The sequence below is a fragment of the Pongo abelii genome, chromosome 4, assembly GCF_028885655.2.
Source record: "Pongo abelii isolate AG06213 chromosome 4, NHGRI_mPonAbe1-v2.0_pri, whole genome shotgun sequence".
Classification (NCBI taxonomy): domain Eukaryota; kingdom Metazoa; phylum Chordata; class Mammalia; order Primates; family Hominidae; genus Pongo; species Pongo abelii.
This window is the reverse complement of record NC_071989.2, coordinates 182,740,048-182,752,642: the sequence shown is the minus strand read 5'-3', so window position 1 is coordinate 182,752,642 and position 12,595 is coordinate 182,740,048.

The following is a 12,595-nucleotide window of genomic DNA, read 5'->3' as shown; positions in this document are numbered from 1 at the left end:
AGATTTCCTAAGCCAATTTTTTTTCCTTTTTTTAACAGACAGGGTCTCTGTCACCTAGAGAGAGTACAATGGCTCTCTCACCTTGTCTCACTGCAGCCTCCCCTTCCTGGGCTCAAGCCATCCTCTCACCTCAACCTCCCGAGTAGCTGGGACCACAGGTGTGCATCACCATGCCCGGCTAATAATTTTTTTAATTTTTTGTAGAGGCAGAGTCTCACCATATTGCCCAGGCTGTTCTCGAACTCCTGGGCTCAAGTGATCCTTCCACCTTGGCCTCCCAAAGTGTTAAGATTACAGACGTGAGCCGCCTAGGCCAATTTTGAAAGATCTTCTTTACGAAATTAGAAGGACTGAAAGAGGATGGGAACAGAGCTAAATGTCTGGTTGTGTGATTCAAGATTATGCATTGCCTTATATGTGTGCTGCCTCCAGTCATCTGATGTATCCCATTGGGAAAGAACCCATTGCCTGGAAAGCACTGCTAAACTCCTTTAATGTGGCATCAGGGCCCTCCTCAACAGCCTGGCACCTGCTTGACATCTCAGCATCATCCCTTGCAACCCTTTAAGAACATTGCTTCAAGCACCCTGAAAAACTTGTGTTTCCACAAACTTGCAATAAGTCATGAAAGCTATTTGCCGCAAGTAACACAGTGCCTTAAACAATTGGAGGTTACTTCTCTCACACATCAAGAAGGCTGGAGGTGGGTGGTTGCTGGTGCTGGAAGGCTAGTGATGTCAGGGATCTGGGTTGGAATCTCTAGACGTTTTTGGTCTTCCCTCCAAGGTCATAAGAAATCTGCCACAGTCCCTGTCATCACACAGGTATTCAGAAGCTAGAGGGAAAGGGCTGCAAAGAGCCTAGAGTTTCTCATCATGAACATTCCTCTGATCAGATAGGAAAGGCCTTTTCCACTTGCTCACTCCCTATTACATCTTTTTGGTCAGAGCTGGGTCACATTCCTTGATCCAGATCAGACATGGACCCACCTTCCCTGAGACCAAAGGAGCTCAACCTGAAACATAAACAAAATCAGGACTCAGCTAGCAAAGGAGGAGGGAAGGGCTCTGAAGGAATCAACAAGTGTCTCACATGCCCACCATAAAATTACCGTAGGTCTCGCCTGCCTTGTTTGCCCAGGGAGCTCCTACTTAAGCATGCACGGCCTTCTCTGCCCTTGGAACAGAAGTGAGTGTCTTCTCCTAGTTGGCATGGACACTTAGCGGCATAATTGACAATTATGGAATTGACCATTTAGATCCTACCTACTGGAGTTGCTCCTCCAGGTCAGGGACTCTTCTTTTCTCTTTGGTGTTCCCTGGGCCCAGCATTGTGTCCAGCACATAGTAGGCCTTTAATGAGTGTTTGTTGAATTAAGGCTGAATTAATTAATTTGTTTCTTCTATGCAAGTCACAAACAAAGTCCAAATACTAAATGTTAGGTTGAATTACAAGCATGCTTTGGAATATTTTACAAACAGTGCTATTTCATTGCTGTTTTGTGTTGTTTTGGAGGAAAATATAGCAATTTCCTAAGAGCATATGTGAAGTTACTGTTAGCATAAAACTTCTACCACACTGCTGATCTTACAGCAAATCAGTCACTGTAAATCCTGGAGGGTGATTTTATAAACTTAGTAAACTATTTCCATCTTGTGTAAAACACATTATACGGGTAATAGCTTCATTTGGCCGAGTCATCTTAGGTACAGTTCCACGATTGCATTAAGCTAGTTTTTATTGATGTACCCTCAATGTTAAACAGCTTCTTAATGAAGTGGATTGCCTTGAAGCCTTTGGATAGTGCATGCACACACACACACACATAAAGTTATCACCACCCTAAACAACTGCTGAGGCAGTAATGATGTAATATTAATGAGTAATATCACATACAATTGGATGTGCTAGTTTCTAATGTTGTTGAGTTGATTCTCAGTAATGGGCTTCTTGAAATGACCTGGCCCCCAAAGAAGTACCTTCAGGTTCAGCAGCCCATGTAAAATATAATAAATGCATAAATAATTTATCAAGGGAAATAGGTAGCATTATGGCCACAATTCTGTGCTGCTGTTATTTAAAAGCCCGGCAGCTTGGTAGTTAGAAACCACTACGTCCAGGGGTGTTGTAATTCACCATTTGCTCAGAGTTCAAATGAGACAGAAGAGAGCTCCAGGCCCCTGGCTCATTTTTTATTTAGAGGCAATTTTAAAAAATCCATTCAGCCATTTAAGTTCCAAAAATAGAAAAAGGAAAAAGAAATAAACACGCTTCAAAGTTAGAAATTTAGAGACTGCTTGGAGTCTTCATTAGGCAGGGTCTGGAATATTTTTTTTTAAGCAACATTCTACAAACTTGGAAATGCAAGTTCCAAGTGAGAGTGGTGAGAGTTTAATCATTAGTTTCATTGTGTGTGTGTTTCTTTTAAACCCATATATGGTGGTTTCTGAGGCAGTATTTTTCAAATCCTAGTTCTTGGTATATACTTGATACATAATTTGTATTGTATTATTGTACTACAGATCATATTTATTATTCATTCAACATTGTTTGTAAATGGACTCAATATTTTAGAACTTAAGTAAATAAGTTAAAAGGAAAATTCTGTATTACTAATGTAAATGAAAAATCAATATGATATCCCATAAGAAGCTACTGTTATTTATTTTTCCTAATATACACTGAAATAAATGCATATTGAGTGGAACAAATGTCTAGAAATCAAAATAAGAGACAGTTCCTCTGTGTACTATCCAAAAGAGCTCAAGGACATTTAGGGAAGCACCGACTTCCTGGTTAAGAACACAGACCTTTCAGAGCAGGCAGGATTGGCTCAAGTCCCACCTCTCCCATTTGCCAGCTGAGAGACTTGTGAGCAGGTCTTTTTGTCTTTCTGAACCTCAGATTCAGCATCTGGAAAATGAGGATAAAATTTTTTGAGCAGTTAGTTGAAAGGATTATACGAGGTAATACATATAAAGCTCTTAGCATAGCACCTAGCCTATAGCAAATGTCCAAGAACTATTAGCTATAATTATTATTCATTTGAGACTGGGGAGATGTGGGTCATCGTGGAGAACAAAACACCAATGAATTCAGTTCCAGAACAAACAAAATGTACTAGATGTCTACCACATGACAGGCTCTGTGGTAGGCCCTGGGGACACGGAGATAATTTTCAAAGTAACAGCCATGTAAGGAGATAATGGCATTTAAGCAGCCATGTAAAGAGATACGAGCGGTGCAGTGAGAGCTTTGTGCCCAGGTTAAGATGGAAGGTCAGAGAGCAGAGCATGATCAAAGTCAGCGTCAGGGAAGAAAAATGTGTAGATCCATACGTCAGGTCTTTTCTGATGGCTTATGGGGACATACATCAGTAGTGGAAGGTGCCAGGTAAATTGGATTTCTGCTGGGGAACAAGATATGCATGAAATTCAAATATATATACAGCCATGGAGACAACATCATTTACTTATGGGCTCAAGTGACATTAATGAGTTGGAGAATATCATTTTCAAAACTAAACGGTGGTCAAGCAACATGTAAACAGAAGTTTGGTTTGCTTTCCTTCCATAGAAGTCACAGGCAGGTGGTTCACAGATATTTTTAGTTTGGCCAGCAGAGTAATTTATGTTTTTATTCTTATTACCTGCTAATATGTAAAAATTATGAAATTTCATAAGAAAATCCAGATTTGTGTCTTTTCTTCAAAAAGTATAAGATGTGGCCATCTGGATGCATGTTCCTACGTATGATAATTTGGGGCTGGAGTTGAGCAGCTGCTGCCGTTGTAAGATGGGGCGTTTGCTCTCCAATTCGCCATGGTCTCTAACCAGTCTTTGGTGTTGACCAAAGGCCCAGAGGAGTGGGGCCCCTGCCCTTGGCCTGCTTTAGAGGGTCCACCCTGGCCCTTCTCCATGCTGCAAGTAGTCTGAGGAGCCAATAGATGCCTGCATTGCCTCTTCTAGACCATACTGCAGGTACCAAGAGACCCTGAATGCCCAGCCCAAATTACCCGAGCCTGCTTCTGGAGCCAGCAGAGACCTCTTTTCTTAGTGAATTCACCCAGCACTGCCAGGGTGCACACCCTGGGACCCAAGGGGTGGCAATGAAAAGCTGTTTTTTTGTTATTATTATTATTATTTGGTGAGGAAGAGGATGATGCTTGTATGTGCAGGCCAGAGTATCCACCCACCTGCGCAAAGCCCCCTGCTGTATGAAATGGAGTCAGATATGAGAAGAGAAGAAGAGCAGATGTTGAAGAGGGAGGACTCTGGACTGGGGACCAGTTTTTCCTAAGTCATCATCTTCAGGCAAGGGAGAATTCTAAATTTGAATCTGGCCTTTCAGGTGGTTATAAAGGTATATTTGTCAAGATAAGAGATTAGAAGTTACTTAAATTTGGCTGGGCACAGTGGTTCACACCTGGAATCCCAGTACTTTGAGAGGCCAAGGTGGGCAGATCACCTGAGGTCGGGAGTTCGAGACCAGCCTGACCAACATAGAGAACCCTGTCTCTACTAAAAATACAAAATTAGCCGGGCATGGTGGTGCATGCCTGTAATCCCAGCTACTTGGTAGGCTGAGGCAGGAGAATTGCTTGAACCCAGGAGACAGAGATTGCAGTGAGCCGAGATCGCACCATTGCACTCCAGCCTGGGCAAAAAGAGCAAAACTCTATATTAAAAAAAAATTAAATTAAATTTGATAACTTGATTTAGAGCTTGTGAGTATCTAGATTATGTTGAGTGGGCTTCCATTTATATTCTTTATCTGGACCTGCAAATATTAGGAAATATTGGGAATGGGCCTGTTGGTGGATTTCACTGCTTTCCCCTTGCTGCCTGGCCCCTGTTGATATTTGAGTTTGTGGCTTTTACTAAATTATGAGCTTCCTGAGGGTGAGAAGAGCACTTGACTTGTTTAGCACTATATCCCCTTCCCCCAATACAGTCCTGAATGAGTGACTATCTAATCTGAGAGTTGATATTTTTGACTAGTTCTCTTGCAATTATTTTATCCTGTCATATATGTATGCAAATCACAGAGTATTTAAAATTTTCTCCTTAGAAGCTTGATTAATTGCTGAAAAAATTTTTGGTTATTTCTATTTATGGCTGGGCACGGTGGTTCGAGCCTATAACTCCTAGCACTTTGGGAGGCCAAGGCAGGTGAATTGCTTGAGCCCAGGAGTTCAAGACCAGCTTGGGCAACACAGCAAAACCCAGTCTCTACAAAAAATACAAAAATTAGCTGGGCATGGTGGTGTGCCTGTAGTTCCAGCTACTCAGGTGGCTGAAGTGGGAGGATCATTTGCACCCTGGAGGTCGAGGCTGCAGTGAGCCGTGATCATACCCCTGCTCTCCAGCCTGAGTGACACAGTGAGACTCTGTCTCCAAAAAAATAGAAAATTAATAAAAAATGAATTTATGTTCATGGTAAAATAATCAGAAAAGTTTTTAAAAAAGAAGATGAAGAAAAGAAATTTGCACAGCATCCCAACCCCATTGGAGCAACCATTATTAACATTTTGATATATTTATTTCCAGTCTTTTTTTCATACATTTCTTTTCATAGTTGAGATTCTACCCAGAGATTTATGACAATACAATCACTATATTCCAAGTATTTGAGTGGCTTTCTTGCTGCTGTTTATCATTCCCTGGGATGCATTTTAAAAAATAAATTGCATAAAAAGCTTCTAGATTTCATGAAGAAATATTGAAGCAAGAAGTGGTATAAACACTTTCCAGAGAGGAGAATGTGGTTCTCAATTTTTGTACGTGTGAGAGTTCGTGATTTAATTTACTCACCAACTCTTTATCATTTTTATTAAGATCATGGTCACCATGAAGGGTCAATTATTAGCCATCTAATGTTTTTGCAGTCTTTTTTCTGTGAAGCTCTCTATGAAAAAAGTTGCATGTGCTTGGTCCCTTCTCTTTGGAAACCGACAGACTGCCATTCGAGCACATTTGTCATTCAGTCAGTGGTCCATATTTATCAGTTGACACCCAAATGCTGCACCATTGAAAGCCCAAGACTGTCCATTTTAACAGGGCAGAGATGACTAAATTCCAAATTGCAATAAGCATGACAAGCCAATAAATAAGGGTGCCATGGGGACACTGAAGAGAGGTTGCTTTACATAGCCTGCACTCTAGGGAGGGCTTCCAAGAAGAGGGGACATGTGAGCTCTATCTGGAAAGATGAGCAGGGTCTTGGCAGGTGCTGAAGGGAACCAGGTGTCAGGTTGGGGCTCTGAAAGGGTGGGGCTCGGTGAAGGGGAAAGTGCCTAACCCACATTCACTGACTGTGTACTGCAGGTAAGTGGCCACCCTGGGCCCGGAGCAGATGGAGATGGAGGGAATGAATGAAGACATGAAAAGACCTTTGGGTGACATCCTACATAATAGAACACTTTAGAATTACATCCTTGATAATTAAGCCCAAATCCACAGCATTCTAGAATATTCCTAATAAAAGTAATTTAAAATGTCCTCTATAATTTGGACTCTTTTTTTTTTTTTTTTTTTGAGATGGAATTTCGCTCTGTTGCCCAGGCTGGAGTGCAGTGGCGTGATCTCGGCTCACTGCAATCTCCTCCTCCTGGGTTCAAGTGATCCTCCTGCCTCAGCCTCCTGAGCAGCTGGGATTACAGGCACGCACCACCATGCCCGGCTAATTTTTGTATTTTTAGTAGAGACGGGGTTTTACCATGTTGGCCAGGCTGGTCTCGAACTCCTGACCTGAAGTGATCTGCCCGCCTCGGCCTCCCAAAGTGCTGGGATTACAAGTGTGAGCCACCATGCCCAGCCTAATTTGGCATCTATTAAAATTAAAAGTGTGCATATCCCATGACCCAGTAATTATACCATTTGGTTTCAAGTAGAGAAAAATCTTGTTCAAATCGCTTGTGTAAAAGTGTATATATTGCATCACTATTTGTAAACATGAAAAAATTGGGAGGATCCAAATATGTAGGCTATATGTAGCCCATGGAAACATATGGAAAATTAGACAGCATGAGGTAGATTTATATGCACAAAGGAAGAGCTCCAAGACAGACAGCTGAAGGCAATAAACAAGTCACATAATACCTATACATTATGACTCCATTTATGTAAAAAATTCACGCACAAAAATACTACGTTTTCTACGGTTATAGAAGTATGCAGGTTTTTAATACTTTATAGATAATGCAATTTTATGTAAGAACACAGATAACTAAATAAATGCATTGTTAGAGGACTTTTGTTAAGCTAAAAACTGTGGCTACCTCAGGGATTGGAGGGGGTGGTTAAAAGAGACTTAGGCCTTACTTTCTTAAATTTTGTACAAGGAGAGTGTATTCCTGTGAATTACTTGTGCAATTAAAGACTAAGTAAGATAGTGAAAATATTCTAACTTTCAGGATAAATCAGTACCACCTATTTGGAAATAAATCGAGCAACATGAAACAAGATACTCTCAGACGTTCCTACCCTGTGGCCCATTAGTTTTCCTTTTAGGACTCCATCCAAAGGAAATAACACCAGATAGTTGCAAAGATTTTCACAGAAAGATGTTCAATGCAGTATTATTTATAATCGTGAAAAAATTGAGCCATTTGAAATGTTCAGTAATGGGTGAAAGCTTAGGTAGTAAGTTTACATAGTAGAATGCTGGTTACCCACTAAAAGCTTGCTGTGGAAGAATTTTTATTAACTTGTAAAAAGGTTAACAAAATAGTATTAAGTCAAAATATAAAAATATGAATGCAGTATGATCTCCAATATGATGTAAGTACAAATGCCCATGGGGTTATGGGAAGGGATCCAGAAGAGCCATTTGACCAGGTCTTATGTTCACTAATTGAGACTTTGGATGTGACCTGTAAATGCAGTTATACAATAATCACAGGAATACTCTAAACACTGTTACACACAGTCACAGATATACTGTTGTAAGAGTCACATGACAAATGGCAAGAGTATATCTGTGCACAATATATCAAGAGTATACACATTTAAAATACAGCACAATGGTTTTCATTCTGTTTTAGTATTGCTTCACACTCAGAGCTTCACAAATAGAGGAAGCCCAGGTCACTCTCCCTCTTGGAGAAGACCTGTTCTGCCGCAGGCACAAGGGGCCAGAAGCAAACACCCCAAATATCAGTGTGCATGTGGGGAGTCTCTTGCTAGTGGGATTATAGATTTAATTTTAATGGATAGTTTTCTGCTTTTTCTAAATCTTCTACAATGAGCACATGTATCACGTGTATTTCTTTCAGAATGTAAAAAGAGCTCCTACAGTTGAAAAAAAAAAAAACAGAAGAGGAAATGTCCTCCTTTAAAACACAAAAGCAGCGCCTGGCTCTAGAATGTGCCACATCAGGATGTGTCTGGGTGGAGACCTCAGCAGGCTGGCACCAGGGCTGGACAGAAAAAATACAGCTGGACCCTGCTCCAGTGTGTCACAGAAAGGCCAGTGGCGACTCCTGCCCCACGTTGCCCTTCTAGGTGAGGCCAGAGCAGTGCTGTCGGCCAGAGGGGCAAGATGATTCAGGTTCAAAGCTGGGCCGAATGTTTGCAGGGGTCTGGGAGATAACCCAGGCTCCTGACAGGCTGGGTGAACCTGAGGCCCTGGCTCAGTGGCTCTAAACCAGCGTGTGTGACAGCTCAGAGGCAAGGAGGAACCACACATTTGCAGGGGCAAATGGGATAACCAGTTTAGGCTGGTAAATAAATCCCTTTATCAAGGGACTTCAGAACAGAGGACTTATTTGCATGGTAGACAAGCTGCACATGGATGATGGGCGCAATAGAGTAAGATACAAGAATCACTAGATTATGGTGGAATCTCTTATTAATGGAGTTGGGCCTCTGGGAGCGAGTGTGAGTGTGTGTGTGTGTGTGTGTGTGTGTGAGATAACCCCTTCCAACCACCACTCTCCGCCCCTACCCCCATGCTTTTTCTTCCCACTAACAAAGCAGGTGTAGCTGGTTCTATCAGCAGAACAAACACAAGGCCCTTGGTTTTTCTCCTTGTGAGGAAATCACTCCTGCCTCCTCACCGGAGAAGCACAAACGCTGATGGGTCAGGGAGCAAACTGAGTTTCTAGTGCCAAGCAGCTGGGGCCAGGAGCCAGAACCCTCATTAGAGGAAGCTGCTGCTATTTCCAGGCTGTGTCTATTCAGTGAAAGCAGGTCATTACAAACACAGCACGTTTTTGCATATTAACCAAATTAAAATAATAATATGTTCTCTCCTTTCATGTGCTATACTGATAAATCCCAATTTATGAATGAAACATGCTGATTAGTTAGTTAAAAAATAATTAGTCCCAGAATGTGCCTCTAAGTTGGAGACTTAATGAATGCACACAAATACGTTCTTCCAAGTCCTCAGCAGATTAGTCTTTTAAAGGAAAATATTCATAAGATGCATTCATGAGAGACAAATGATGAAGTAGCCTGATTTTATTTTTCTTTCTTCCTCCCTGTGTGGGATAATATTTGGATGTTATTTAGCGCCTTGTCAGGCTGAGTCACCTTAGAAAAACGGGTCCAAGTAATGGTCCTCATCCTTGATTAGATTCTGATGTTCAGATGTCAAGAGAGAGGTCTCGGCTTGGCAGCTCCTTCGTGCCCTGGAGAGAGTTTTCCAGCTCTGTTATGGAGCCTTCATTTCTGGGAGCCAAAAATTAATTACAGAAAGACCAGAGTGGTAGAAAGCCAAGGGATGGCATCCACAACACCAGAGTGTGGTCTATTTGGTCTTCATCATGTTCCCATAGCTGAGAAAACCACTACTGGGTTTCAGATAATATCTGGTTGCTTTGGCCGCTGAAGACACTTGGCACTCCAAGCACAAAAGGGCACAAAGATGGCTGCCAAGGCAAGGGTCTTTAACGCACAGACTAGCTGGCCATTCCTAACCTGGAGGCTGCCCTGGGCATAATTGCACCTTACTGGGGCCAGTACATTCCAAAGACAACATGGACTGCATTGATATTGTAAAAATCACCTTCAAAAATTTCCTAACTTGTCTATCGGTGTGCATGATACAGGAAGAGTGATTGTTTAATGTCTGTGGTTGGACCAGATACATCACTGTTTCTTTGATTGAGCCCAAGTAAAGTAGTGGGCTTGCATTTAGGAACCTTGTTGTATGGAAGTCATGTGGACACCTAGACACATTGGCCACGAGAGGCCCAAAGGAACAGAGAGGAGTGAAGGCAACCTTTTTAGATTCAGGCTCTGCCCCACGTTTACTCCATGGCATAAATCATGATGAGAAGAATGGCCCATGTTCTTAAAATTTCCTTTCCCAGCACCCCTGCAAATGTGTATAGTGAAATTCACGTAAGTTAAATGGCCCTACTCTCCTCTAGGATTTGGGATAAGAGAATGAGATTTGGGGTCAGAAAGACCTGGCTGTACAAACTGTTACCTTATTTCTCTGAGTTTCAACATGCATATCTGTAACTCTGGGGTAATAGTAATACCTGTCTAACACGCTCTCTGTGCCTGGGACTGCTCTAGGTTCTTCACTCATACAATATAGACAATTTAGCTAGCCCTGATGGGAAGGATGGAATAATATAATCTGTGTAAAGTTCTGGCACATCTCAGACTGCAATAAATGGTAGCTATCTTATTGCCTCCCTGCTGCTCTTCAGCCTCACCCTCCATGCCTCCCTACCACACTTTCTCCACTTCATTCATTCGCTCATTATTCTTTTATTAATTCAACAGATACCTACTGACCACTCTGGGCCTCCGAGGGATCAGAGATGGAGAGGTCGTGATAGTTCCCCTAATGGGCTTTCTCTCCTGCCTCTCTGCCTTTACTGTTTGCTTGGCCCAAAACTGCCACATCTCAAATATGCCTGCCTCACAAACATGCCCTTTGCAACTCAGCTCAGTCTTCACCTCCTCCATGAAGCTTTCTCTTATTCTACCATGAGCTGATAGTCACCAAATCCCATGTAAAGGCTGGAGTCCATTCCAATGGGTCAGGCAATCATTCTATCTGGTCAGTCAGTACCAGTGGTAACATATCGTGAAAATCCCCTGTGATCCCACCTGCCCCCTCCCCACTCTATGTATATTTCCTTTGCTCTATTAGTGTCTTGTCTTGCCTTGCCTTTTTTTTTTTTTTTTTTTTCCTTTGAGACAGAGTCTTGCTCTGTCACCCAGGCTGGAGTGCAATAATGTGATCTCCACTGACTGCAACCTCTGCCTCCCGGGTTCAAGTGATTCTCCCACCTCAGCCTCCCAAGTAGCTGGGATTACAGGTGTCCGCCACCACGCCTGGCTAATTTTTATATTTTTAGTAGAGACAGAATTTCACCATGTTGGTCAGGCTGGTCTCGAACTCCTGATAACTCAGGTGATCCACTCGCCTTGGCCTCCTAAAGTGCTGGGATTACAGGCATGAGCCACCACGCCCGGCCCCATTCTGTATTTTCATTACTGGATTTTCTTGTCTGTCTCCCCTACCTGACTGTAGGGCTCTGGAGGCAGGTTTGAATAGCTCATCTCTGTAGCTACTGAAGGGTAGCTGGCCAGGGCTGGCCACTGAAAGGTATCAAAAACGAAAAGGGGAAAAGGAGAAGATGGGTGGAAAATGAGAAACATGGGGGAAACAGAGCCGGGGTATTTTCAGCCCGTGAAGAAGGGGCCACAGGCTATAAATTTGTCTTTATAAACACCCCCCCAGCCATCTGTCCCCAAAACTTTGGCACAAGAAGTCTCTGCCTTTTCTATAAAAAATTCAGCTCATATGAAAATTGTATATACGTGTTGAGTATTATCTGGGCTTTGCATTTAGAAAAGAAAAAAAAAAAAATCTTTTGCTCTTGCCTGTGTCTGTTTCTTTGTCCGGCCCTTTGAGGCTCTGGTCTGTGAGTGTCTGTGCCAGTGTGCATGGCTGAGAATGGATGCTTTATGTGCAAAGGAAACACGGCTTTGCTTTGGCTGGTTCTCTGAACTCAGCTGCCAATCACAGGGCTGGCTGCCTCGATCCGCTTCAAGGAAGTCTCACGTTTGTATTTTAGCTCTGTATTGAGGAGGCCACTGCCTTTCCAGGGTGGCTTCTGGGACATCCCCTGAATCAGGAATGCCTGGAGGCCGTGGAAGTCTCAAGTGCCAGGCCTCACAGATCAAGGGCACAGGGCCCTTATATGTCTTTCCCCTTGGGAGGATATCTCTGGCAGTGAAAAGGAGTCAGGTAGACATGGGTGCAAATCTGACTCTCATTTCCCAGATGTGTGATCTTGTACAAGCTCCTTGACCTCTCTATGCCTCAGTTTCCTCATCTGAAAAATGGAGAAAACAGAATTGCCACCTCAATAGAGCTGCAGTGCAGAATAGGTAAGATAATGCATATGATCACATTTTGGGCCCTGAAAGGTTAAGTGCACATGTTGATTTATTATTAATGTAACGGGAGGTTAAAATTGAAGTTTTAGCTGAGGAACTAAGGTATGACAGCTGCTGCAAGCCACAGGTGGGCTGAGGCCAGCCCAAGAGTGCAGGATTTACAAAAGTAAAATGCAAAAACCAGTTGCACATTTATCAAAGCTTGCCACCCCTTTGAAAGACAG